This window comes from Eretmochelys imbricata, chromosome 2, assembly GCF_965152235.1.
Source record: "Eretmochelys imbricata isolate rEreImb1 chromosome 2, rEreImb1.hap1, whole genome shotgun sequence".
Lineage (NCBI taxonomy): Eukaryota > Metazoa > Chordata > Testudines > Cheloniidae > Eretmochelys > Eretmochelys imbricata.
Window position 1 is genome coordinate 100041712 of NC_135573.1, and position 27819 is coordinate 100069530.

General features: G+C 42.5%; 1 protein-coding gene across 6 annotated transcripts in view; it reads left to right on the forward strand.

Moving 5' to 3' along the window:
• Window positions 1-1682: 1682 nt before the first annotated feature.
• ZNF407 (zinc finger protein 407) overlaps window positions 1683-27819 on the forward strand; it is a 462207-nt gene continuing 436070 nt past the window's right edge. For all 6 annotated transcript variants that reach the window (XR_013345174.1, XM_077810508.1, XM_077810512.1 and 3 more), the window contains exon 1: window positions 1683-1780. The gene's annotated coding sequence lies outside the window, so the exon portion shown is untranslated. The remainder of the gene's footprint in view (window positions 1781-27819) is intronic.

The window sequence follows — 27819 nt, forward strand, 5'->3', positions numbered from 1 at the left end:
CTGATTTTTGTTACATAACACACTTCCTTTGCAAATATTGTTTTTGTTAATATTGCCACTTCTACAATAGTAATGTCTTCCTCTTCAAGTTGCAGAACATTAAAGAAAACGTAGGGCCCAATCCTGAAGTCCTTAAAGCACATAAAACTTCCAAAAAATTCAGCTAATGTTTTGCTTGCATAAGGACTTCTGGATTAGGCCTTGATTCTGCAAACCCTTAAGAACATACCCAATTTTATTTACTAGAATTGTGAGCAAAGCTAAATAAGTTTTTTAAAAGGGTTTGCAGGCTCTCCATCTATGTGATGAAAATGAAAAGAATGAAAAATAATTAGAATACATTTAAAAACAGGATACAAAGAAAACAGGACAAGCAGCAAAGAGTTTACAGTGCAGCAAGGGCGGTTTATGTTGGACATTAAGAAAAACTTCATGTCAGGACACTTAAGCACTGGAATAAATTGCCTAGGGAGGCTGTGGAATCTCCATCATTGGAATTTTTAAGAATAGGTTAGACAAACACCTTTTAGGAATGGTCTAGTTATTACATATTCTTGCCTTGAGTGCAGGGTACTGGATTAGAGGACCTCTCTAGGTCCCTTCCAGTAGTACACTTCTATCTGTCTTGGGGCATCCTCCAGTGGCCAGAGTGTGGAAATGGGAGTGAATAGGTCTATGTACTGCTCCTGTAAACCACAACTGTAGCAAGTCACTTAATCGCCACACAACTCAGTTCTTCAGTCTGGAAAAGGATGATAATGCTAGCCTACCTGTCCAAAGGGCCCCGGGGAGAGGAAGTGCTGTACAATTAAATATTACAGACTCAAAAACTACAGTGTGGTCAGATTGCAAGGCCCTAATATGGCTTGTCTAGCAACCGAGATACTCAACCTGAAAGCAAAAGCAACTGCATTTTAGTACAGAGACATTAGTGAGAATTAAGGGATCAACCACTGCAGAGCAATGGCTAGTCTTCAACTTGAACATGATCAGAAGGCGTTTCAAGTCCGTACTTTAGACCACTGGTTCTCAGCCTATTTACCACTGGGGGCTGCATATGCACCTCTCTGTATGTTACGTGGGCCACACCCACACAATACAAATACTACCTGTAGGGCCCTAGGGATGTCGGGTGAGCGCTGCAGGCAGGGGCTGGAAACCACTGATTTAGGCAGTAAAACAACTCAGGTGGAGGCCAGGTAGGCAGGACACGCTCATGTTTCAGCGGCTCCCCCGCCCAGCCTCTGGCCCCGCTGGGACTTCACAGTCTGTTGGGGTTTTTCTTTCTTTTTTTTTTTTTTTGCTTTTGTTTTGCCCGTTTGCGTATTTCCCCCCAACCACCGGCCCCAGCGGTGGTGAGCGACGCCGCGCCCAACGCCCCTCAGCGCGGCTGCCCGCACAGGGCCCCGGCGCCGCGCCTCCGCCCCTGAGCCGCGGGCCCGCAGGTTCCACCGCAGCCCCCACGTGGGGCCAGAGGGGTGTGCGCGCGCGAGGCCCTCTTCGGAGCCAGCCCCTGCAACAGGGGCATCTCAAAGAAGACGCCCGGAGTTCTGGGGGTGGGGACGAAAGGACGGTGAGCGGGTTCTCTCGCACGCGCCGGCTCCTCGCGCTCCCGTTCCAGTCATGTGCCACGTGACCGCACGTCGCCTCTCTCTTTCTCTCCTCCCCCCCCCCCGCGCTACGCGGCCTCGTTCTGAGAGTGACGCAGAACGGCGAATCTACGGCGCGCCACTTGTGACCAAGATCATCACAAGCGGAGGCGGACGGCTCCCCCCGTGCGGTAAGTGAAACCTAACGGGCTGCGGCCGTTTCGCCTCCTTGGGAGGCTCCGTCCCGCGGGTTGTCATTTGCAACCGCTATAGGCGCCTCCTATGGGCGTATGGGGCTCCTGCTGGGCCGAAACCGGCGTTACGCTTCCCCCCAGGCTTTTTGGGCCTCTGCGCTGCCGTCGTTTTCTTGCTTTTGTGGGCGGACGCCAGGAACTCGTTTACCAGCCAATCTATTTGCATGTCCCGCCTCCACGCTGTGAAGGGGTGTGTGAATGGCGGGATCGCTGAGGGCTGGAAAAACGTGGCGAGCTGTGATTGGCTAGCGCGCGTGGCCATTGAGCTGATTCTCCCTGTCCCCTCAAACGAAAAAAAAAACTTAACAAGGAAGCGAGGGAGTGCGCATGCGGACGGCTCCCTGTCCCTGCGCGTTCGGACTGCGCGTGCGATTTGAGTTGTGGCGACAAGGGGGCGCACATGCGTGGAGCGTGCAGCAATGTGGAGCAGGGACGCGCCCAGGCCCTGAGCTTTCTGCGCCGCAGGGCGAAGGCGGCGGAGTACGCACGCGCGAGAAGCGCCCCCGTTCAAGGAGGAGCGCGCATGCTCTCAGTGCGCTGTGCCGCCATGTTGGCTGCGGGGACAATGTGCATGCGCGGCCGCAGGCACTCGCCTGGAGTCGGAGGCCGGCGGCTTTGTTTCCCAGCGTGCACTGCGGCTTGCGGGCCTCGCCGGCCTTTCGTCGGCGGTGCGCAGGGCCGCGGCCCGGGCGTGTGTCCTGACCGGGCGGGGGCGCGGTGCGCGACCTCTGCCGGGCGCCTCTGTTCTGGCCGGCCGGGCCCTGCCGGGCGCCCCTGCCGCGCGCCAGTGCTCGGGGCAGGCCAGGGGAGCGTGGAGGCCTGGGCGCGTTAAGATGGCCGCTCTGTGGTTGCGGCGTGGCCTCCCTCTGACCCTGGCGCTGCGCTGGGTGGCCTGGGACCTCGCTCCAGTTTTAGTTCGTTTCGATCAAACCCACTTGTTTAGTTCGAGCGGTGCCGCTTTGTAGACTGTCTGTGCAGTGAATTAAAGCTGCTTGCTTCCCTGGGCCTGATAGTTGTGTGGTCTCATGCAAAGGACACCGCTGTGTGAGGGGATGTCTTCAATGGTGCAAAGGGTCACTGACCCCTAACTTGCGGAATGTGCATAAAATAAATCCATTTGTATTAGAACTGTTTTGAAAATGTGTTGCCAAGAAATAAAATGGCACTGTATATTTTCTTCAGTCTGCCTAAAGCCCCAGGTTAGCAACACTCTCCACCTCTAATTTCGTCTAAGCAGCCCTTTAAGGCTGGGGACCCTCCTTCTGATCCAGCTTCACCTGCTTTCACTCTTTACTCCTTCAGTCTTTTCTTAAAAGACTTTTTATGAGGCCTGTAAACCCTGATCTTCAGTTCAAAGTGTGGGTGGGTTGGCTGGGGAGAACACATGGGGGAAAAGTCCCAAAGTGTAACTTTCATGCTGTGTCTTAGTATCCACATAATTTGTTGCTTTAACCCAGGGGTTCTCAAACTTCATTGCACCACGACCCCCATCTGACAACAAACATTACTACACAACCCCAGGCTGGGGGACTGAAGCCCGAGCCTACCCAAGTCCTGCTGCCCCGTGTGGCCGGCAAAGCCCCAGCTCTCATTGCCCCAGCTAAAGTCCTTGGGCTTTGGGCCCGGGTGGTGGGGCCCTGGGCCACAGCAAGTCTAACACCAGCCCTGGCGACCCCCTTAAAACAGGGTTGCTTTAATCCTTGTTCCCTTATGCCACCTTGGTGTTTTTTCTTAATTTAGGTTTGTAAGAGCTTAGGAACAGCATTTTTTAATTATCTGTAATATATGAAGCGAATTTGTGGTATCTATGGGATAATAATAATTGGAATCCAAAATTGCTGGAAGTTTTTGTAGAAGGAATGATTTGCTGATGGTGCAAAGCATTAGATGTGGGCTGTCTGGACTTTGTCCCATTGGAGGTTGCATTAGCAGCTCTCCAGCAGCTCAGCTAATGAATATAATTAGAGCAAATTACAGCTATTCTTATTTTAATAATATAGAGGTTTGGCCTGAAGACACTGTGAATCCCAACATCCAATTCTCCATTATAATGTAAGGGGTAAGGCTGCTAGATGGAACATTGGATGAATGAAAGATGAAGACAATTACCAGTTTCAGTTTGGTCTGTTTTGCAGTCCCCTAGGCCAGAGTTTCTCAACCTAATATGGGTCATAACCCAAAATTAGGATCCCAGAATGTGTCAGAGGGTTGCATGGGAGGCCCAAGGAGGGGGTTTGTGTCCTGTCTCTGAGTTTGTGTAGGAGGGCCTGAGGAGGGTGGTTGCAGAGCCCACTCTACACTCATCCCACAGCGGCAGCTCCTGTGGCTCCAATACTAAGGAAGGGGCTGGCTGGACTTGGCTTTCTGCTTTGGGTGGTGTTGCTTGGTGCATGGGGTCGCAGCACTGCTTGGGTTTGGCCTAGCTGCCTCTCTATCGTGATGGTGGGGCTGGCTGGACTAGATTTAAATGTGTGGCACTGCAACTCCATGCATTGGGTCACAATGGTACTTACACAAACTTGGCCTGGCTGGTCCCCATCGACCAGCCCAGTCTGTCCTGTGGGGCAGGAGTCGGGTGACCAGATGTTCCAATTTTATAGGGACAGTCCCAATATTCAGGGCTTTGTCTTAGGGGCCTATTACTCCCTATCCCCATCCCAATTTTTCACCCTTGCTATCTGATCACCCTAGCCAGTAGCCACTAGTATGGTCCAGAGTGTGGTTATTCAGGACTTACTTTTGGGTAACAAATATTTACTAAACCAGATGTTTTTTGCACTAAAGCTATTTACTGGGTCGGACAGGCCATTAAGATTTACAAATGCCTGAGCCCAAAAGGATTGAAAACTACTGCCCTAGACTATTCACAGCAAGTTACATTCATTGTAAAGGTAACATTATAGTTATACCAGCTTTATTTCATAAATTATTACAACATGGACATGTAATCAGATTGTAGCTTTTATATATAATATATGGAGGCTGGCAGTAATTGTATAATCCATACATTTTAAAAAAAGTCAAATGCACTGATGTGACATGAGAATGATGGACTGTGACTTTTTCAATATGTTCAAACGTCAGTTTTATTAGCATTTTGGGAAATGTAGTTCAAATGACCTAAGTTAAAACACTGAGCCAAACCTTTACTATCACTCCTGCAGAAACTTTTCTGTATATTAATAAGTTCAATCACTTCTAAGTTACTTAAAGTTTTCTTAGTTTAAATCTTTTGAAAATGTAAGCTTAGTTGCATATTTCTATAACAGCATACAACATGGACTGCAATGAGTGAGTTAATTAGATTCTTTCCTTATTTCCTTATAGTCAGTGCTCTTCACTGAAAAATAAAAAGCATTAATGAAATATTATGGTTCAGAGTATAAACCCCCAAAATTCAGAAATACAAAATTATGTTTTCCTTAATAATTATAACTTGAATCTTTGCATGTATGCAGTTTTGTATTTCTATGTATGCTGTCACACGGCCAAATAGGTATATGAAATGTGGTTGAATTGTGGTTGCTATGGGCAATAACTTTGAATTTTCTAGCATTTGTGTATTTAAATTCTCAGCTATTATGTTGCAAAAACTTATTTTCTAGCATTGTAGTTTGTTGTCATCTTATGTAAAAAAAGAGTCTGCAAAGGGTGGTCACCCTTTGGAGAACAAGAAGGGAAAAAAACACATCCTGGTTTCAGTGGCGTTTTGCCTAATAAAAGATACCACAGCTCAGTGTCTGATCCAGTCATTCATTTAAAAAATACATTTTTACATATGTATTTTATGTACAAATTAAATAACATTTTGTACACTATTGCACTATGTATCAGAGAGTGCAGAGTATCGTGCAGAGATCACACAGTATGAAAAGACATATGGTAACAAGATTCAGACCACCAGACCTACTGGACCCATTTCAGTACCACCTTTAGAGGGAAGGTGGGTGGGTTGTCTATCAATTCTAATCTTTACATTATCTGTGTAAAGAAATGGGCAGCGAACATAATTATTTGGACAATTTACATACTTTTCTCTTGTCAACAGCTAACTAAACAAGCACTTTTTAACTTGCTTTGGAATGTTCTAAAGCGTTAATATGTGGCTGAGGGCATTATTGCTGTGTGACCAGGGAAAATCTGAGAGAGGTACTGTGTGATAAAAGCTGCATAAAATACGGTCATTGGAACCGTATTTTAAAATGTCACTTTCCGCAGGAAATGACTCAAAGCAAACAGTAAAACGATCAGAACAAAAAAGACAATGTTTCTTGTATAAAAATATTTGATGAACATATAGATCAACATTGTATAAGGTTTAATCCTGAAAAGCCTAGGATAAGCAGCTCTGGAAAATCAAGTCCTTTATTTAGCCACAGAACAAGTACTGCATGGCCAAAGGAAGTACAAATTGCTTTGTGTGTCGGGCCCAATGTAACTGGAGCTAGTGGGATTTCTTCAGGGGCAGCAAAAAGGTGATTCATTTTCTAAGACTCTTTGGCATCTCTACCAAGACAACGAAACAACAGTTAGGTGCTCTTCACAAAGTTTTTGTAAATCTTAAATAAATCCTTAAGCCCTACACTTTTTCTGATTCTGGATCTTTGCCCTATTTTCTATGGATGTGTTTTTCCCTCTACCAATAAGGAGAAGTGAAACTACTACTAATAAAATTGAACACATTATTGGAATAAAAAATTGGTCTTAACTAAGATATGATTTAAAGTATTTAGCTTTAAAACAGTGGAGAAGCACAGCACTATAAAGTATTCAGGATCTGATGTGGGCACCAGTAACCTCTAATTTCTGGTCCATGGAAACTCTACAAGCTTTGTTTGCTCCACAAAGAGAAATCAGAGTGCTAAGGTGGGAAACTGCGGTTATGTCTTCTTAACGTGGCTGTGTAGTCATGGCACCACCTCCTACGAGGGGAGTAGACGGCTCCCAGTGCTGGTGCGCTGTCTACACTACCACTTGTCAGTGCTGAAACTTGCATTGCTCAGGGAGATGTTTTTTCACACCCCTTAGCGAGAAGGTTTCAGCGCTGTAACGTGGCAGTGTAGACAAGGCCTACCTTTTTCTTACTTCTGTGGAATTATTGACTCTAGTGATTCTCAGTCTGGTCAGCTCTGTTTCTCCAAATGCCAGCTATGCTTCTGAAATTTATTGAGGATTTTACAGACTGTGCTCAAGGATGTCTGGGACATCTTAACCCCAACAGTGAGTCTTCTAACAGGGTCATGTGTTCCCAACGTAAAAACAAACAAACAAACAAACTTTCCTGTAGCTTTTGGTTAGAGGGAAGTCCTTCTAAAGTGCCCCTTGAATTATAGAAGTGTAGTTCCTCCACAATTTTCAGTGGGTATTTAAACCCCAATCCCTAGTGCAACAGAGAGCTCATCTTTACTCTCACCTGCTTTTTACATAGACGCAAAGGTTAGGGAAATCCTAAGAAGGGCACTAGTGAAGTTCAGAATGTGGAATACTATTTTGGGAGAGGTATGACTTCTCTTCAACAGCTCTGCCATGTGTGGTTGCCAGGCTGAGTACCTTTTGATTTGTTCTACAGCAAGCCAGCCTTTCCTCTACTAATGACCGGTTTCAGAGTAACAGCCGTGTTAGTCTGTATTCGCAAAAAGAAAAGGAGTACTTGTGGCACCTTAGAGACTAACCAATTTATTTGAGCATGAGCTTTCGTGAGCTACAGCTCACTTCATCAGATGCATACCGTGGAAACGGCAGCAGACTTTATATATACACAGAGAATATGAAACAATACCTCCTCCCACCCCACTGTCCTGCTGGTAATAGCTTATCTAAAGTAATCATCAGGTTAGGCCATTTCCAGAATTACTGATGATTACTTTAGATAAGCTATTACCAGCAGGACAGTGGGGTGGGAGGAGGTATTGTTTCATATTCTCTGTGTATATATAAAGTCTGCTGCCGTTTCCACGGTATGCATCTGATGAAGTGAGCTGTAGCTCACGAAAGCTCATGCTCAAATAAATTGGTTAGTCTCTAAGGTGCCACAAGTACTCCTTTTCTTTTTCCTCTACTAGTTTGTCTGACTGCTTAGCTAGAATTTGTGACCTTACAGGGGAAAGGAGGGTTGCAAACATTCTTGGATTGCTCAGGTTCTTGGTGGTAAAGGAAAAGCCCCATTACATGTCTGCTGTTAAGACAATTTAAGTACTTACCCTGAATTTGTGTATGTATCATGCAGAGTGTCTTGGGTCCTATGAGGTATAGTTTGCTGAATGTTCTGTGTTTTGGGGTTGTAAAGTAAACCTAGTTTCCATGTTTGAAGGATGTAGATCACAAAACTTTTTATTGTGAATCCCAAAAATACTTGTTGCAAGGTCTAACATGTACTTGCCTCAATATGTTCAAGAGGCAGGTTCATGGCATTTTTTACACTGGTCTTTCACTTTGTTTTGCAGAAAAATCTTTAAAAATATAAATAGAAGGAAGATTTTATTAACTCTTGGTTTTGTAATATCAGAACATTATAATATCTATATATGTAATATTTTTGCTTTGTGCAATAGTTGTACCAAATTTTAACCAGGGCATAATTCACTCGCATCAATTTCAATATTCATGTTTTATGAGATTTTTTTTTTAGCATACTTTAGATTTTGATATACATGAAACATAAGGACATTTTTACACTTAGGATTTACTAAAAGAAAAAAAGCTTGATAGTGATGTGTGACGTATCTAAGAGGAGGACAGGGTCTTTTATGGATTGACAGCTGCCTTTAATAATTGTGAGACACTTACTCTCTCCTTAAAGGTCATTACTTTTTTCTTTTCTTTTTTAAAGCCTGATTTTTTTATTCCCACCCTACTGAAGTTTATACTAAATGCATCTGCAATTTCTCAAGCACATCTTGTGGAAAAGGATAATTTTTGTAGGAAAGTTTCCTAAAATCAGTCAAGGCATATATGAAAACTTATAGTTTGAAAAATTGGAGGTTTTCACTTTAAACATTTCCTAACTTTTTTTTTTTTTAACCATTTCATGTATCAAATGATTTGTCTTAGAAACTCCCAAATTGCATTATTACATAAGAATGGCCCTACTGGGTCAGACTGAAGGCCCATAGAATATCAGGATTGGAAGACCCCTCAGGAGGTCATCTAGACCAACCCCCCTGCTCAAAGCAGGATCAATCTCCAATTTTTGCCCCAGATCCCTAAATGGCCCACTCAAGGATTGAACTCACAACCCTGGGTTTAGCAGGCCAATGCTCAAACCACTGAGCCATCCCTCCCCCCTAGCCTAGTATTCTGTCTTCCGACAGTGGCCAGTGCCAGGTTCCCCAGAGGGAATGAACAGAACAGGTAATCATCAAGTGATCCATCCCCTGTCACTCATTCCCAGCTTCTGGTAAAAAGAGGCTAGGGACACCATTCCTGCCCATCCTGGCTAATCGCCATTGATGGACCTATCCCCCATGAATTTATCTAGTTCTTTTTTGAATGCTGTTATGGTCTTGGTCTTCACAATGTCCTCTGGCAAGGAGTTCCACAGGTTGTCTGTGCGTTGTGTGAAGAAATACTTCCTTTTATTTGTTTTAAACCTGCTGCCTATTAATTTCATTTGGTGACCCCTAGTTCTTGTGTTATGAGAAGTAGTAAACAACACTTCCTTATCTACTTTCTCTACACCAGTCATGATTTTATAGACCTCAGTTATCTCCCCTTAGCCGTCTCTTTTCCAAGCTGAAAAGTCCCAATCTTATTAATCTCTTGTCATACAGAAGTCGTTCCCTACCCCTAATAATTTTTGTTGTCCTTTTCTGAAGCTTTTTTAATTCCAATATATCTTTTTTGAGATGGGGTAACCACATCTGCACACAGTATTCAAGATGTGGGCGTACCATGGATTTATATAGAGGCAACATGATATTTTCTGTCTTATTATCTATCCCTTTCTTACTTAGTCCCAGCATTCTGTTCCCTTTTTTGACTGCCGCTGCACATTGAGTGGATGTTTTCAGAGAACTATCCACAATGACTCCAAGATCTTTCTTGAGTGGTAACAGCTAATTTAGACCCCATCATTTTGTATGTATAGTTGGGATTATGCTTTCCATTGTGCATTACTTTGCATTTATTAACATTAAATTTCATCTGCCATTTTGTTGCCCAGTCACCCAGTTTTGAGAGATCCTTTTGTAGCTCTTTGCAGTCTGCCTGGGTCTTAAATATCTTTAATAATTTTGTATCATCTGCAAATTTTGCCATCTCACTGCTTACCCCTTTTTCCAGATCATTTACGAATATGTTGAATGGGACTGGTCCCAGAACAGATCCCTGGGGGACACCACTATTTACCTCTCTCCATTCTGAAAACTGACCATTTATGCCTACCCTTTCTTTCCTATCTTTTAACCAGTTACCAATCCATGCGAGCACCTTCTCTCTTATCCTGTGGCAGCTTACTTTGCATAAGAGCCTTTGGTGAGAGACCTTTTTAAAAGCTTTCTGAAAATCTAAGTACACTATATCTGCTGGATCCTCTTGGTCCACATGCTTGTTGACCCCCTCAAAGAATTCTTGTAGATTGGTGAGGCATGATTTCCCTTTACTAAAACCATGTTGACTCTTCCTCAACAAATTATGTTAATCTATATGTCTCACATTATATTATCTTTATAGGGCATTCGTGCCCTTTACTATTTGAGAAGTTTAGTGAGCTAATTTTGAAGGCATTTGTGGCCTGCTCCTGCTCCCACTGAAGTCAGTGGGAGTAGAATCAGACCCTTGATGTCTGTGTTTTTTGTTTTTATTTTGGGTAATTTGGTAGAATTCATAAAATTGACTATGAGTATGTGACACGCAACCCTCACCTGGGTCTCTTTTAAAGTCCACACTTAAATTTGGAGAGTATACAAAATTTATATCTGAATTGGGCATGGTTTAGGATGCATACTAAGGGCCTGGTCTGGCTTTTCTTGTGCCCCCAGATCTCCCATTGCAATTATTGGGAGATTTGTGTGTGCAAGGAATGCAAGCTCAAGTCCCCAAAACTAGATGACATTTCTATTACAGAAATGTACAAGTATCTCTGTGATCAGTTCTCACAAAATAGTGTAAAAAGAAAAAAAGAAATTTCCATACATTAAACTCTGTTAAATTGGAGTTAAGCTTGTACATTTATATCTGTGATTTAAGGGAAAACCACATGTTTTAAATTAAACCTTTGAAAGCAGATGTAACGCATGTTACTACATTGTGGGTCTTTGTCCCTCTCTAGTGGCTGGTCTGCATAAGACGTTAAATGAGTCGGTTACAGCTACCTGTGAGGGTGCTTAGTCTTTTATCTCAAGCAATTTATGCCCTGCTGGTGATTCATAGCAGGCAGTTGACACACATGTAAATGCAGCAGTAAGATACTTCTCAAAATAACCGTATTTCCAACTGTGTTTCTCTCATTTATAACATAACCATACACCTGCACACTGTACACTTTCTGCAGTGACAATATGAGCTGCATTTTGCTGTTTGGTGTGCACCCATTACGCACTGCATGCGTGTCGCCTTCACCTATTGTTCAGTTGGAAGTGGTGCATTACAGCTTAGTTCAGATGATCACTGTGAAGTAAAAGCCTGTTCAGGGGAACTCCAAAAATTCTTAACAGAAGCCATGCTCCCATGGATATCTTCACTGGCTGCTTCCCATTAATTCCTTATTTTGTGTGTGGGGTGGGGGGGATGGGGATGGGAAGTTGCAGAGGTGAATCTCTCTCTGTTTGTCTTCCCTCCTCCCTCCCCTCCCTTGTTACATCTCTGCCTTTTTCACCTGCGGAGGCCAATTCCTGTGGAGTACCCATGTGGGGAAGAGGTGATAGTTCTTTCTTTTCATATTCCCCATCCCAGATTTCATATTCCCCAACCCAGATCTGGGTTTTCTGCAGTTGTGAAAGGAAAGAAATTATATCACCCTATGTCTGGTAAATTATTAAATGGGTTGTATATTTCTGAGAAGTCAAAATGGGGAAAAAATGATAAGGCATCCAGAAGCATATTGTTTTTTATATTTTGTTGTTTCAGCACCGTCAGAAGCAAAATGCACTGAATACTAAAAATGCTAAGCTAGCATACATATTCTTTACCAGGCACAGCCTGATTGTTACAAGTCTGAGCTAATTTTTTTTTGATTGAATCCAGTGCTAGCATAATGCCTTAGTTCAAAGATAAGGTACATAAAAATGTTTTATGGATGTTGTCTTCAAGATCTGCCAGGCTTCTTTTCTATTGTTTTCAGTTTTATCAGTATAACAATGGGATAATTTGAATTGCATTTCTATTTTTTTTTCTGTTCAGTTTTTCATTTTAAATTATTTACAAGTTGGAGGCTTGAAGTTGAGGGGCTAATGAATGCTTAAATAAAGGCCTTCCTTAAGCATGTTATGCTTCATGTTTTGAATTCATAACACAAACCCTAATGAATGTCTCCTAGTTACTCTGATTTTAGAATTTATGAGTTGCCCTATTTACAACTTTTACCTAAACTGTGAAAGGATATTTTTCTTGTTTAAATTAAAAGAACTGTGCTTTTTAACAGGTTACAGCTGCTAGTTTGTAATAGTTTAGAAGGAAATACAATACAAGAAATGAAGAAATAGCCTGCAGCCGATCTACAGTGATAGGAATATAAAAGCCCTAATGTCAAACCTTTCAACTGTAGCTATTTTGAAGGTACAACATAGAGTTTTCACTTCTGGCCCCAAGCACATTATGTACTGGAATCCATGAAGTTGTGCTCTTAATGTTTAAAATGTGTTAGGTTAATAAATAAACATATTTTAGAAGGTAGTATAGCCTTCTTAGGTCTTCCTCAGAGTGCATTTGCTTAACAAGCCAGCAGTTTGCTTCCCCCACAACCCTCTGATTTTGGACAGTAAGTAGGCTTTCACATATTGTGACTTTGGTCACCATTATAAGAATTTAGATAGGGTAGTGCAGGGTGAAAACAAATCTTCCATTGCTCATGCGCACTTATATGTGTGTGATTTTTGAATATTTGACAGTTATTTTTTTTTTCAGCTGAAAATAATACCATAGGTGAAATATAATAGGATCAGTACTAGTTACTTAGTTTTAATTTGAGTATACTGTATGTTCATGCAGTTTAATTAGAAAGGAAAGAAAACATGGAACCAGAATTTTCTCATTTACATGAGTGTAACTCCACTTAAGTTAATGCATTTACTCCAACTTATATTGATGTGACTGAGATCAGAATATGACCCAAATTCTGTATCTCCTAGCATGGGTGCTTGAAATGTTCTAAGAGATGATATAAAAATGGAACCTTAACCAAACTTTCCCCAAATTTGATGGTATGAATAAAATAGAACCTGCCTGCAGACCAACAGGAAATCAAAACTGACCCTGATTTGCATTATTTTTCTTCTGACTATTCATCTAATTTGTATCCCTAGCCATAGGTCTGAGTGCCCCTTTTGGCTCGTTTCATGTCAACCTATAGGATTGCAATAGGATGACAAAGAGGAGACTGGAGAGGCAGGAGAGAAGAAGGGGAATGTGGGTTGACTTACTTTTTAAGTTATTGTTCTACACCTCAGTAATATACAGTTCACAGAGCAGCAGCAACCTATTATAGGAATGCCAGCTATTCACAGTTTCCCATTCCTAGGTGAAAAAGATGCTGAACTTCCCCAATGGGGGGAAAGGAATTGTTTGTTTATTTATCCCCCCTCCATTCAGGTTACTGTTATCTTACATGTTGCTACCCTAAATACATTGTGTTTTGGAGTACCTTTTGAAATGTATAAATGTATCTGGTCTCTTACAAAACATATACATAGAAAATTGTGCATATATAAGGTTAATTAGTGCAACCATATCTTGATAGGTTATACTGGAAATAAGAGTATTAATTCCTAAAATGTACGTTTGAAATATTGTACAGTGGTGCAGAACTGTTTGTGAGGAATCTATATTTGCTTAGGGGCTCAGATAATATAATGATGCGTATGGTGTGGTATAGATACCTAGATAGATTAATCACATTTTATTAGACCTATAGTTATAGGTTTGGATGAAATACTATCCCCATTGTAGTTGACTTTAGTGGGGCCATGTTTTCCTCCTTTTTTAAAATTGTTTTCACTCCTCATAAATTCTGTTTCCTAAGTAAGTGGTACCTGCATAATACTACTACAATTTTGTTTCTAATAAGTAAAACTGAAGGGATAGGGAAAAGAAAGAACGTAAAATATCTTCTCTGGAACAAAACTGCGCTAGGAATTTTGTTCTATAAAAGAAGATGTTCTGAGTGCTGGAATTGTCTAAACCGTCAGAATTGCCAAGTGTTGGTAATTACATAATTTCACACTTTCCAATAAAGTCAGACCCTGATTAAGAAGTTGACAGCCTGTGAGTCCATTCTTGACAATGATGTCTATATTCGCTAAACTTGTGGTGACTGTATCTAAGAGAAGACACTGAGATTCTAACCATTTACTTTGACCAAGACTCCTCAAGGACAAATGGTGAATATTCGATTTCTTAAGACACGAAAACTTTAAATACATAAATACTTCAGCTGTTTCACTTTCTGCCAGCTTACTTTTTGCTGATGTATTTTCACTGTCTTGGTCTTACTGTCTTTCAGTGTGTTTTGATGTTCATATTTCTTTTTTATTCCTTCTTTCTTGCTGTGCTCCCCCCTTCCCTTTTCTTAAACAAATAGATGATATGGTAATATGAGCCCTAGTAGGAAAAAGGTGTTGTTTGACTCAGTTGGGGTATTACTAATCCAGTCACCAAATGCAACCATAACACAGCATGCATTTTAATTATTAAATATAATGGAAACTTTGTATTTTAAATCTAGAGCAATAAACCACTTGTTTGAAAGCGTACTGTTCAGTTCTGTGATTTCAGCTTGTAGTGAATTACAGTGCGGTATTATTTGATTAATTATTACAGGTTGAAAAGTAGTAGGGTTCAATGGTCCTGTTAATTTTTAAAATACATATGAGAGATCAAACTGAAGATGAGTCCTATGTGTTTGGGATTTTTTTAAAATCACTTAGTAGACTGAATAAGCAAGGCAAGGAAATATATAGAAAATTATCTGGTCATTCCAGCTAACACTAATTGAAAGGAATGTTTTCAAGACTGACAGCTTAAACTCAATTTATAAAATAGACTTTTGCTTATTAAATGCCACCTTTATTTTCTCCTTCTCATTTCTATTTGTATCAGATGATTGTCGTAAATGCTTGTACAGTAGAAGTCTTGTCAACTGCAGCCTTATGTAAAGGACAGTGTGCAACTACAGCACACCATTCGGAGCCCTGAACCGCTCTAAATCACAATTCTTGCTTCCCTTTTGCTCCTGGGGATAAGTGACTTACTGCAGCTCCAGAGTACAGTTTCCTTTCCTTCTCCTGCCAACTCAACTCTGCTAGTAGTCAGTTACATTGGGATTATGGGGTAGAACCAAGGCTCTCTCCTCTCTCCCTGCAGACATTGCTCCGGATGGGAGGGCTGGGCATGCAGCCCCTGCTCCCTCTCACTTCCATACTTACATCTGTAATCAGGGGAGAGCTCACCTGGCTGCGCAGAGGAGTGGGATATCTCACCACCTAGCCTTTAATGTCCATCACTATTTGCCTGTCTTTGTCTTACTTTGCATATTAATGTTCATTTTGGAATCTACATTCATGTGTATTGATTTATTCATTTATGATTACTTACCCTGCTACATTAACTAGAAGCCCTTATGTCCTTTAACTCTTTGGCTGCTATTAATTTATATGGCTTTTTATCTGCCTTTATCTTGTTCTTGCAAGTTTTATCAGACTCTGAATCTTGCCCTACTTTTTACCATCTAATTTGGGAGCAATTATTTCCCTCTTTGAAGCCATTTTGGCTATTGCTTATTTTTGCATTTTAGAAAGTCCTTGTTGTCTTCAATACCTGTAGATTTTAATACTTCATCTCCTTTCCAAGTACTCAGTAGGTTTAATTCCTCCAAATGTTCAGTGGTGGAGATTGCTCTGGGGATGACTGATGGGATACAGAACTTTTCACCTCTAGTTTGCCTGAATCTGGCCCAGGTTAACAGTAACTGAAAATTGTCATCTAATGTCTGTTCGGTGACCTGTGTGAAATGAGTTGATGGTCTCAGGCCAATTCTTAGTGGGCTGGTGTTCAGAGCACACAAAACACAATTATATTTTTTCTTCTTCAAGTGCTTGCTTATGTCGATTACAATTATGTGTGTGTGCGCTGCGTGCAGAGTAGCCGGAAGGTTTTTCCCCTAGCAGTACCCGTCGGTTGTCTCAGGCACCCCCTGGAGTCGCGCCTCTATGGCACCATATATGGGGCCCTGCCGACTCGCCGCCACTTCAGTTCCTTCTTACCGTCTGTGACGGTTAGCTGGAACGCTTGTTCGCACTTGCTTCAGCAAGTCTTTCGCCCTAGTAGTGTTCAGACTTTATCCTGTAAATAGTTAGATCAGTAGTTAGTAGTTGTAGTTAGTTTGTCAGTATATAGTTAGAATTCTAGTAGGAAATTGTTCTGGGGGTACCCCTCTAATCTCTCCCCTGGTACTGGGGCATGTCTCGGTCCCTGGGGTTAAACCCTGCGCAGCTTGTGGCAAACCTGTGCCCAGGAGTGACCCCCACACTTCCTGCTTAAAGTGTCTGGGGGAATCTCAACAAGAAGACCATTGCAAGATCTGTAGGGGATTTCGCCCCAGGACTCAAAGGGACAGGGATCAACGGTTCATGTCCACTCGGACCCAGGGTCAGCCGAGCCGATGCTGAGCACCTCGGCCTGGTGTGTAGCGTTCCGGTGTCAACACAAGGAAGTTCAGCGCCAAGAAAGGACTCAGATAGAGATTCTCAGCATCGACAGGGCTCCATGCAGGGCAGCACATGGCACTGTTCCCAGTCTCTGGTGCCCCACAAGAAGAAGCAGCCTGACATGCTGTTCATCGGCATGTAAAGATTCTGGTGCAGTGGGACCTGTGTTGGGCCACATAAGTGCAGCAACGCCTAGCCTGGCTCTGTTGACTCCTGCCCCAACAAGGGGTCAGTTGAGTCCGGTTCCCCAAGGCTCCCCTCCCTGGGAGGGTCACACACAGGCGTTAGAGTTGCCCTCCACACTGGAGACCTTTGAGGTGGTGAGAGAACTCATCGCATTCACGGAGCCACCTTCTCCACCTAGGCATGACTGGGCACCGAGCTCGAAAGCAGCGGCACCCCTGAAACCCTCGGTGCCGTCCCTAGGCAAGCCAGTGATGGGACAATGCCATTCACCATCCCCTTGGCACTAGTCACCAGTACCTTCTGGCAGCAGACAGGCAGGGGAGCCGCACCGGTCCCCAAGCTCCTGGCACCGCTCCCCGGCGCTAGTCGGCACTGCTCCCCCAAGATCCTCCTACAGCGAGTCCTCCCAATCAGAGTCAGAAGCAGAGTCCTTCATATCCAAGCACAGCCAACACAGATTGGAGCGCAGATGCTCGAGGTCAGACAGGGAGAGGCAGCAATTCCCACCGATGCCATGGCCCATGCAATGGCAGGCTCCAGCCCAATGGCCATTTTGGACCCCCCTAGGCATTCCACCAAAGCCAGGGGTTCTATTTCAGGAGGTCGGTGTGGGTGGCCTCAGAATCCCATGTGCCTCCCCCCACCTCCCTTGTTGCAGGACCAGCTGCCCCATGCCACACCGGAAGACCCGGCACCAGGTGATCCCCTTGATGCCGAGGGCAAGGAGCAAGGGCCGGTTCCAGTTAGAACCTCATCTTCATCCTCACCAGATGAGGCAGTGGCTGGAACCTCCACAGCCCCTGGACTAGAGGACAATAGGGTCCACAAGCAGCTCCTAAAGAGGGCCCAGAACCTGGGGATCCAGGTTGAGGAGGTCTTTGAGACATCAGACCCCATGGTGGACATCCTGGCCCCTTCAGGTCCCTCCTGGATTGCCCTACCGCTCATAAAAGCTATACCAGACACCACCAAAATGCTGTGGCAGACCCCCACCTCCCTGCCACCTATGGTGAAAAGGACAGAAAGAAAGTATTTTGTTCCCTCGAAGGGGTTTGAACATTTTTATTCACATCCCCGCCTGACTCCATAGTGGTGGCAGCGGCAAACAAACGGGAATGCCAAGGGCACCAGGGCCCATCACCTAAAGCCCATGATGCAAAAAAGCTGTACTTTTTGTGCGGAGAATTTACTCTACCGGGAGGCTCCAGCTTTGAATTTCAAACCACCAGGTGATCCTCGGTAAATATATCTTTAATTCCTGTGGAGCTATGTCTAAATTCACAGAGCTTCTGCCAAAAGACTCAAGGGCAGAATTTTCTGCATTGGTGGAGGAGGGCAAGCTTGTGGCAAGGGTGTCACTCCAGGCAGCCCTGGACATTACTGATTCGGTTGCACATACCCTGGCTTCAGCGGTGGCCGTGAGGAAGAGCTCCTGGCTGCAGACATTAGGGCCCCCATATGAGGTCCAACAGACCAACCAGGATCTCCTGTTCGAGGGCTTGACCCGTTTATCTGAAAAAACAAACTCGCAGTTTCATAACCTTAAGGACTCTAGAGCCACTCTCAAGTCCCTGGGTCTCCATACTTTGTCTATGCAACAGAGGCATTTTAAACCCCAGCCCCATCTTGATTCTACTACCTGCAGAATAGGCAGAACTACTCTAGGACGTGTAATAGAAACAATAGGAGGCGGCCTCCTCCCTCATTGTTTCAGCGCTCTGGGCAGGCAAAACAGTCCTCAGGTCAAAAGCAGACCTTTTGAAGGTGCGCCTGAGGGCGATGCACCAGTTCAAACACTGGATCCAACCATTCCCTCCTTTTTGTGCCAACTATCCCGTTTCTATCCTGCATGAACCTGAATTACATCAATTCGCTGGGTGCTCCGCATGGTAAAACTGGGATCTCTCCAATTTAGCTCCTTCCCTCCCTTCCAGCCCCCTTCCGTGTCCCTCTTCAGGCACCCTCTCACGAGAAGCTTCTAATGCAGGAGGTGTACACGCTTCTAAGTTTGGGGGCAGTGGAAGAGTTCCCTTAGGAGCTGAAGGGCAGGAGTTTTTATTCCTGGTATTTCCTAATACCAAAAGCCAAAGGTGGCCTCAGGCCTATCCTAGACCTGCGAGACCTCAAGAAGTTCATGAAGATACTGGAGTTCTGCATGGTCTCTTTGGCCTCCATCATCCCTTCCCTGGATCTGGGGGACTGCTATGCTCGACTTGAAGGATGCTTATTTTCATATTTCGACAACATATGTGTCTCACAGAAGGTACCTCAGGATGGTGGTGAACCACAATCACTATCAATTCATAGTCCTCCTCTTCGGCCTGTTGGCGGCACCTCTAGTGTTCACCAAGTGCATGGCAGTTGTGGCCACTTTCTTGTGGAAGTGCCAGGTGCAGATGTTCCATTACCTCAATGACTGGCTGATCAAGGGCCTCTCCAAAGTGCAAGTGGAGGCGCATGTGAGCCCGATAAGAGCAACTTTCGACAACCTGGGCCTTCTATTGAATGTGCAGAAGTCAACCCTGTCCCCCGTTCAGCAGATAGAAGTCATAGGGTCAGTACTTGACTCAAAACAGGCAAGAGCGTTTCTACGACTGTCATGTTTTCAGACCCCTTGTGACATCATACAAGGTTTCAGACAATTTCCTATCACCACAGCCAGGAATTGCCTAATGCTCCTTGGCCACATGACTGTTTGTACTTTATGTAGTATAGCATGCCAGACTGAGACTCTGACCTCTTCAGGCATGGCTAGCCTCAAATGTATTGACCAAACCGGGACAGTCTAGACAAAGCAGTTATTCTTTCCTAGCCGGTTCTCGAGTCTCTCCTGTGGTGGCTCAGCCCGCAAGTGGTGTGTGCGGGTGTTCCCTTCTCCAGACCTCAGCCATCCATGTCACTGGTTACGGAAGCATCAGCAATAGGTTGAGGAGCAAACCTAGAGGGACTCAGGGCCTGTGGTCCAAAGTGGAGCTCTCACTTCACATCAATGTCAGAGAGCTGAGGGCAGTCCGTCTGGCATGCCAGATCTTCCAAGTTCACTTGGAGGGGAGGCATATATCTGTCATGACAGACAATAGAACAGCGATGTTTTATATAAACAGATGGGGGAGCACACTCCTCTCCCATGTGCCAGGAAGCCTTCAAACTCTGGGACTTCTGTATAGCTCGTTCAATACCCCTGGTGGCGTCTTATCTCCCTGGAGTTCAGAACAAGTTGGCGGACTATCTCACAACCACAAGTAGTCCATCTGCCTGGATGTCCTGAACACCATCTTCCGACAGTGGGGAATTTCCCAGGTAGACTTGTTCACCACATGACACAATAGGAAGTGCCCGCATTTCTGCTCCTTCCTGAATCACAGCCTGGCTGGATCGCAGACGTGTTTCTTCTTCTTGGGAAGGACCACTGCCTTTACACGTTTCCACCCATACCACTCGTCCACAAGATACTACTTAAGGTTCGGAGGGACGAAGCCTTGGTGATATTGATAGCTCCAGCCTGGCCCCATCAGCACTGGTGCACGTCTCTTCTGGAGATGTCAGTGGAAATCCTGATCACCTTACCACTGCTCCTGGAGCTGATAACTCAAGATCACGGCCACCTTCAGCACCCCAACCTTGAATCCCTTCACCTCATGGCTTGTAAGCTCAGTGGCTAAACCCAACAGAGCTGGCTTGAACTGATCCAGTTAGGCAAGTCCTCCTTGGCAGTAGGAAACCATCCACTAGGGCCACCTACCTAGACAAATGGAAGAGATTCACAATTTGGTCATCGCAAAATTACATGTTTCCTATGCACTCGACAATACTCTTTATATTGGACTGTTTCCTGCACCTAAAGCAGCAAGGGCTTTCTATGTCATCAATAAAAGTCCACTTGGCTGCCATTTCTGCCTTTCACCTAGGCGTGAGGAAGCTGATCGGTCTTCGCCAACCCAATAGTCCAGTGCTTTCATAAGGGACTTGACAGTTTATACCCTTAGGTACGACAGCCGATCCCGGCTTGGGACCTTAACCAGGTCCTTTCCAAACTAATGGGACCACCCTTTGAACCCCGTGCGACATGCTCTCTGCTCTGTCTCTCATGGAAAGTGGTATTCCTGGTGGCAATAACCACTGCCAAGAGGGTACCCGAACTTAAGGCCCTAACATCTGAGACTCCTTACACAATGTTCTATAAGGATAAAGTTCAGCTTTGGCCATATCTGACCTTCCTCCTGAAAGTTGTTTCATGTTAATCAGGATATTTTTCTCCCAGTTTTTTACCCCAAGCCACATGCAAACAAAAACTTCATTCTTTGGATGTTCGCCAGATGCTAACCTTCTATATTGAATGGACGAAGCTGTTTTGGAAATCTACTCAATTATTCATTGCAGTAGCAGACAGAATGAAGGGGCTCCCAGTCTCTTCTCAAAGAATTTCGTCATGGATTACATCGTGCCTCCGGGCATACTATGATCTGGCGAAAACACCCGCCCCCCGCTGACAGCGCACTCTATGAGGGCGCAGGCATCTTCAGTGGCGTTCCTGGCCAAGGTTCTGACCCAGGAAATTTGCAGGGCCGCGACGTAGTCCTCAGTCCACACCTTTACCTCGTATTATGGCATTGCTCAGCAGGCTAGAGATGATGCAGCCTTCGGCAGAGCAGTGCTTCAATCAGCAAACCCTTGAGCTCCGACCCCACCTCCAAGTTCCTGCTTGGTAGTCACCTAATTGGAATCAACATGAGCAAGCACTCAAAGAAAAAACTGTTACCTACGTTTTGTAACTGTTCTTCAAGATGTGTTGCTCATGTCCATGCCAAGACCATTATATTAATAGTGTCTCTCCTGACAGTTTTTGCACAGAGTTTGAGGGTTGGATGGACATGGGAACTGAATTACCCCCTTACCGGTACAGGTAAAACCTCACTGGAACAAGGCTGAGGCACAGTTGTTGGGAAGTTATGTAGGGAAATATGAACTGCTGCTCCCCTTATTTTATCTGTTCTGTGGATAAACAGATGACTTAAATCTCCAGAGATAATTGGTACTAACACCAGACTTCTCTATTGCCTTTTTGTTATTTAGGGCAAAATACTGTGCTGTCTTCAGTCCTCATGTACAAGTCTCATTTATGTCAAGAGCAGTTGGGCAAACAGAGTGAGGGCAGTATATGGTCTTTAATTACTGTCTTAAGTGGATAAGCATTAAAGTTTTTATTCTGATTCCCTCCCTCTCTGCACTCCTTCCTTGTCTTCCTTCTGAAACAGATTTATTTTTTAAAAAATTGTTAAAAGAAAAGTATACCAACTCTCAGCGTGGAGTGAATTTTTACAGCTGAGTTATAAATTCCTGAAACTAGGGGGTTTATAATGGAAATACTGGGGGGAGAAGGGGCGGGGGTGCCATAATACATATGTAACCTTTTTTCCCTCTTTTTAGTGAATAGACCGTTTAAACTAAATTAAGTAAAGGATATAAATTCTGTTGTTTCAGTTTTTAATATTTCATGGCTGATTTTATAGATAAAAATTACATTTAACAATAAATATGAAGCAGAATTTATACAGCCTGTTCTAGTTTGATATGGAACAGCAAATCCCATTTCTCTGTAGCTGTAAAGAAAATTCATTATAATGTCTTTGGTTGTAAGAGATGGCTTCATTGTGATTAGTTACACTGATAATAAAACAACCTTTTTACAAATGGCACAAGATACATGGGATCTCGTGTGTCTGCCTTTTAATGGCATTGAATTTGTGCATTTGCTACCTTTATTCAGGGACCCTTTTTTTTCTTTTACAATGGGACACTTTTTAAATCTGCAAGTTATTTAAAAATATGGTTAGTCTGCTATTACTATTAATCTTAAAAATAATACCTTTCTTTGGAGAAAGAGTTATTAATGTAGCTGGCCAGTATTAATTGTCTTTGTTGTTGAGCTTTTCTAATTAAATCAGCTCACTTTTTTGATTTTTTTTTTTTTTTAAACGGGCTACAATCTCTTTTGTTTCCTATAGCATTTTGTTAATTGTGAATACTAAATTCCGGGCCCAAATATTCAAATCTGGGTGCCTGAATCCAAAAGCCATATTTAAGACCTAAATAAAAGTGGCCTAATTTTCGAGGGTTCAGCACCTATTTACTTCAATGGGATTTGTGGGTTTTCAGCTCTTTTGAAAGTCAGGCCACTTTTTTTTAGGTTGTCTAAATATAGAATTAGGCACTAGTGCTAGGTATCCAGTTGTGAACATTGTGGCCAGTATTTATAGCTAATGGCATATTGTTTTATTAAGTTTAAAAATGCCTTTAACAATATTTTGAGCACCTAGTTCACTGGGTAAATTGGCCAAGTAAAGTGAAGTGATTGATCTAATAAGATTCTTTATATATTTGTATTGTCAGCTATTTATACGATAGCAAATGCTTTACAAAAGTCTCTGATGTAATCTTATGTTTTCTAGTATGATAGGAAAATGTTCGTTCTGGATGTTATCATGCTTAGAAAAATTGGTGTAAAAGCTACAAGAGAATATTTTACTGTATTTTAAAATGTACAATATAAGTACAGTGCATTAATCTAAAATATATTCCTTTTCTGATATAGGTTAAAAATGAGAGAGGTATTTGAGATTGAAGAACACTGTAGATACGACAACAGAGGTAGTATTTAAATAGTGAATTAGCAGTTGAAGGTTTGGATTTAACAGTAAGTGAAATATGAACGATAGTATTAAGGAAAATATTACTTACAGATGTACGATACTGGGAAATATAAGTGGCTTTGAAAATACACAAATATTAAACTTAAGATTAGGTTTCCCTTTTAAACTCTTTTGTAAACAAAACTTTTTGAAGCCAAGGTAGTCCAGAATTTGTGGTCTACAGTTTGATACTGTGCCACTGTGCATATTAAACTATACATTTAATTTTAAATGTTTATGTATCTTTGGTGGATTACTGTGGCTCAAATGAGAAGCCTTCTGGCACTGGTTAAGTATTTTCATAGAATTTAATGAAGGGAAATACCTGTGTTAATGACTCTAACATAGGGCTAGATACTTTATGATGTGTGCTGAGCAAGGGGTCGTGCGGAATAGCTCTTCCCCAGTAAGTAGGTTGTGACAGTCTGAGTCACAATCCGCCTCCCAGTCTCTCCAGTGCTCCAAGGAAGAAGTAAGCTGTTCTGGCTCTTTACTTGTGGTGTTGGTGAAGCTATACTGACTGGTATACTAAGGGGGCAGAGCCAAGACTCAATCCTTTCCTGCCTTCCTGTGCCAGATAGGAAAGCAGCAAATCTGCAGAACTTGCTTGCTCTCCCATGTTGCAACTTGTAATATGGGCAGCATGCAAGAAAGTAAGGTGTGGAGGGTTTATGCCCCCTTGCCCCTTTGCATGGGTTTGTGGGGTTAGTGATGATCTATCTAGTAGTGTGTGTAACACGTTTACTGTAGGAGCAATTTTATCTAGGTTTGCAAATATCGTCTTACGCTTATGTAGCTCAGAATGCAATCTACACCATTACCTTAGAGATGATATTGAAAAAACTGTATATTTTACTTGCCCATCAGAAAATATTGCTCTCACCAAGTAAATAAGACAGTAGAATTGTTCAAGGTTCATTTTAACCCATTGGTTGCCATGGTATAAGAAGCATTTTTAGTATTAGTGCTTTGCTAACATTTCCCCTAGAAACAGAGTGGTAGGTAGTAGAATTAAAAATACACCATGCATGGAATAGGGGGGAAATCCAGACCCATCCCTGGAGGGGATTCTGTACACAGAAAAACTAGTATATGACTCCTGGGGGCATTTCTCATATTCCAGGGTGCCCAGTTCACTGGACTCCCTACATACTGTTGTATAGTGGGGATTTGGGGTGAGGGACAGACCCGGGGAGAGGCAGGGGCAAGGCTGGTGGATTCACAGATACATGGATCCAACAGCTCTTTCTCCCTGTGTGGTGGACGCTCCAGCCTTATGCTGAAGTAGCCACTCTGTGATTTGGGACAGAGGATTCTTTTTGCCTTGATCTTTGCTTGGTTCTTAATTTATGTACTGGGGAGATAATTTGGTGATAAGCTATTAGCTAAGGTGTATAAATACTATACTATTATATAGCTGTTGCGTCGTGCTCTTGAAAAATAATGAGAAAATTTAGTACTGAATTCCCAATTATTTACAGAAAGGTGGTAAGAAAGGAGATGATTGTTTTGGATAACAAAATGAAGCTGCATCATTTAATTTTTATTTTATTTTATTTTTTTTTTTGGCTAGTAAAGAATGGTGTTTGTTCTCAACACACCTGGTCCTGTAACTGTACTGCATGCATATTTCCCGCCGGGGTAATGAGAGTTTTAATTGCTGATTGAGTCCTTGATTCAGCAAAACAGTCAAGCATGCTTAATTTTAGGCATATGAGTAATCTCTTTTGAAATTAGGCACATGCTTAAATACTTTCCTAAAAAGGAAAATTCCTAAGTTTTAGTGACTGACTGAGACACAAATATTGGCACATTAAAACAATTTTGCATGGGAAAGAAAGGCTGTTACTGTTTCCTGCCTGTCAGCATAGAACCTGGTGAAGATCATACTAGATTTCAGTTGTAAAATTTTGAACTTTTTACAGTATAAAACCAGATAACTTTACCAGATGTTTGGTGACTTGGAATGAAACAAAGGTTTGTTCACTGGAACTTTGAAAGTAAGCAAGTCATTATGGAGGAAGTCAAGCTTTGCACACAGCCATCAGTAGTTTAAATCTTGGTCACAATCGTCTGAGATTACAAGGAAGAAATTCTCTGCTCAAGGGAGATGAGAGGATTAAAGTGATTTCTTGCATCTACTGTGAGAAATCATCAATGAGAAATGTTGTGGCTTGGTGTGTGTCTCTTGCACTACATGCCAATGATCTATCAAATGTGTATCCCAAATGTGTATCCTTGTTCTTTTTACTGGATCCTAGTGACTAGTACTAATTTTGTTTGTTAAAGCAGGACCTGTTTGGAAAGAAGTATAAGGATTACAGAGAACTGAAGGCTGCTGCTTCTGTTTTACTGAAGTCTTTTAAGGAACTAATGTGTGTTCTTTGTACAAGGATTTGAAACAGCATCTCTTCTATTGGAGAAAAGAGGATGCAACACATATTTAAAATTTTTCTAGTAAATTAAAAAGTAAGGTGGACATTTCCTCCAAGCATGTTCCTCCCATTTTTCGAGTTGGGCTGAGAAATCAAGACTGAAAGCAAATTTTGTGGTTCAGATAACTTATAGAGCTGAATTAAAATACATTAAAGAACAATATAATACAAGTGGATTCGTTGTTGAAAATATTTTGACCATCTAGAATATTTTAGTGAAAGTATTTACTCGAGAAATATGTAAAATTGCAGCATATTACTGTTTGAACTGCTCTTTTACAGATGAAGTGCAATGGAGTATTAGGCTTCCTGTGAAAATGGCCACCAGGTGTCATCAGAATGCTTTTATTTTTATTAATTTGCCATTGCTCTTTAAATGTGTTTGAACATTTTGGTTTTTTACTGGGAAACTTTTTCAAGCTACCGCACAAGTATTCTAAATGGAATGTGTTATCTGCTTCAGTGAAAATCTCATACAGCTCTCTTTCAACTGAGATATTTGAATAGGTTAGTGGCAAAAGAAATACAGGAAACATAATAAAACTGTGTGTCTGTGTATACTCATACATATGTTAAATGTTATTGTTTTCCTCAAATGGCCATTTAAAAGATGGAAATAGGGAGGTAAGTGATATAGGCCTCGTATACATTAGACAAGCTGCTCTGTAGTAACCCCATATAACAAACATACGATTGTCATCATGGCACTTTTGGTGTTTGTATTCCCAGACTAGATAAAACTGATTTTTAAAGACTTGAGATATTTTATTTTTGTCCCTTTATGACATCCTTACAGGGCAGAGTTAAGATTATTTGGGTATCCTAACTGTACATATCCAAACTTTTATGAGCTTGAATTCTTTTCAAGTTTAACCTTAACTCTGAATTTCCTGGGATAATTTGGGATAATTATAACATTTCTGTAATGAATTTTACCCTAAATTGCTATAATGTACTCTCAACCTTCACTCCATCCTAGTGTAATTTTGGCTTGGAACTTGTCTAGGTACATATGTAGCTTTCTTTACAATATTCACTGAGCAGTGAGCGGCTAGACAAAGCCTGATATTTCTAATGTGACAAGCAGAAAAAATTCTTAAAGAAAATCTTTATACTTTATAAAGAAGCAAAAAATTTTTTTCCTTTTTTTCCTTTGCAATTTATGTGGTTCCAACTGCTGCTCCCCTGCTATACCTTTGATTGTCTCATCCAGAAGGTAAGTGCATAGTTGTGTACCTCAAAGATGGAGCTGGGCACTAAGCTCAGAGAAGCCATGTTCTAGCCCTTCCCCCTCTGCTGGAGGTGTTAGCTTTCTACATCTGTTTAAGAAGTGTTAATGGGTATGTGCAACCTAGGACAGCATCAAGGAGACTTCTTGTTCCCCGATGACTTCTGTATCATCAAAGAGCTGCTGGTACTTTAAACCAACTGTTTGCAGACCAAGTCAATACAAGATTGTTCACTCTACCTTTCAGGCTTCATTTTGGGGAAAAAGTGAAAAAAAATCCAGGAATCCTTGGCAAGAATGACAACTTCAGGACAGTATTCTAGGAAAGTTATATTCCTCTCAATTAAAGAGGAACAGAGTTGGGAACTTAAGGACAGATCATCTAGAAAAAAATATCTAAGTGCTAGTTTGCCAGGAACAGCAATTTTAACATAATTTTTACTTTTCACTGCCAAAAAACAGGACACAGTCTAGAGCCACACTATATTTTTCAAGCAGTCTGCCTGATATATGGCACGCTCATGCTCAGATCACAAGCATAGGATGAAGAGAGAACTTTGTAGTGTGCATGGTCCAATAC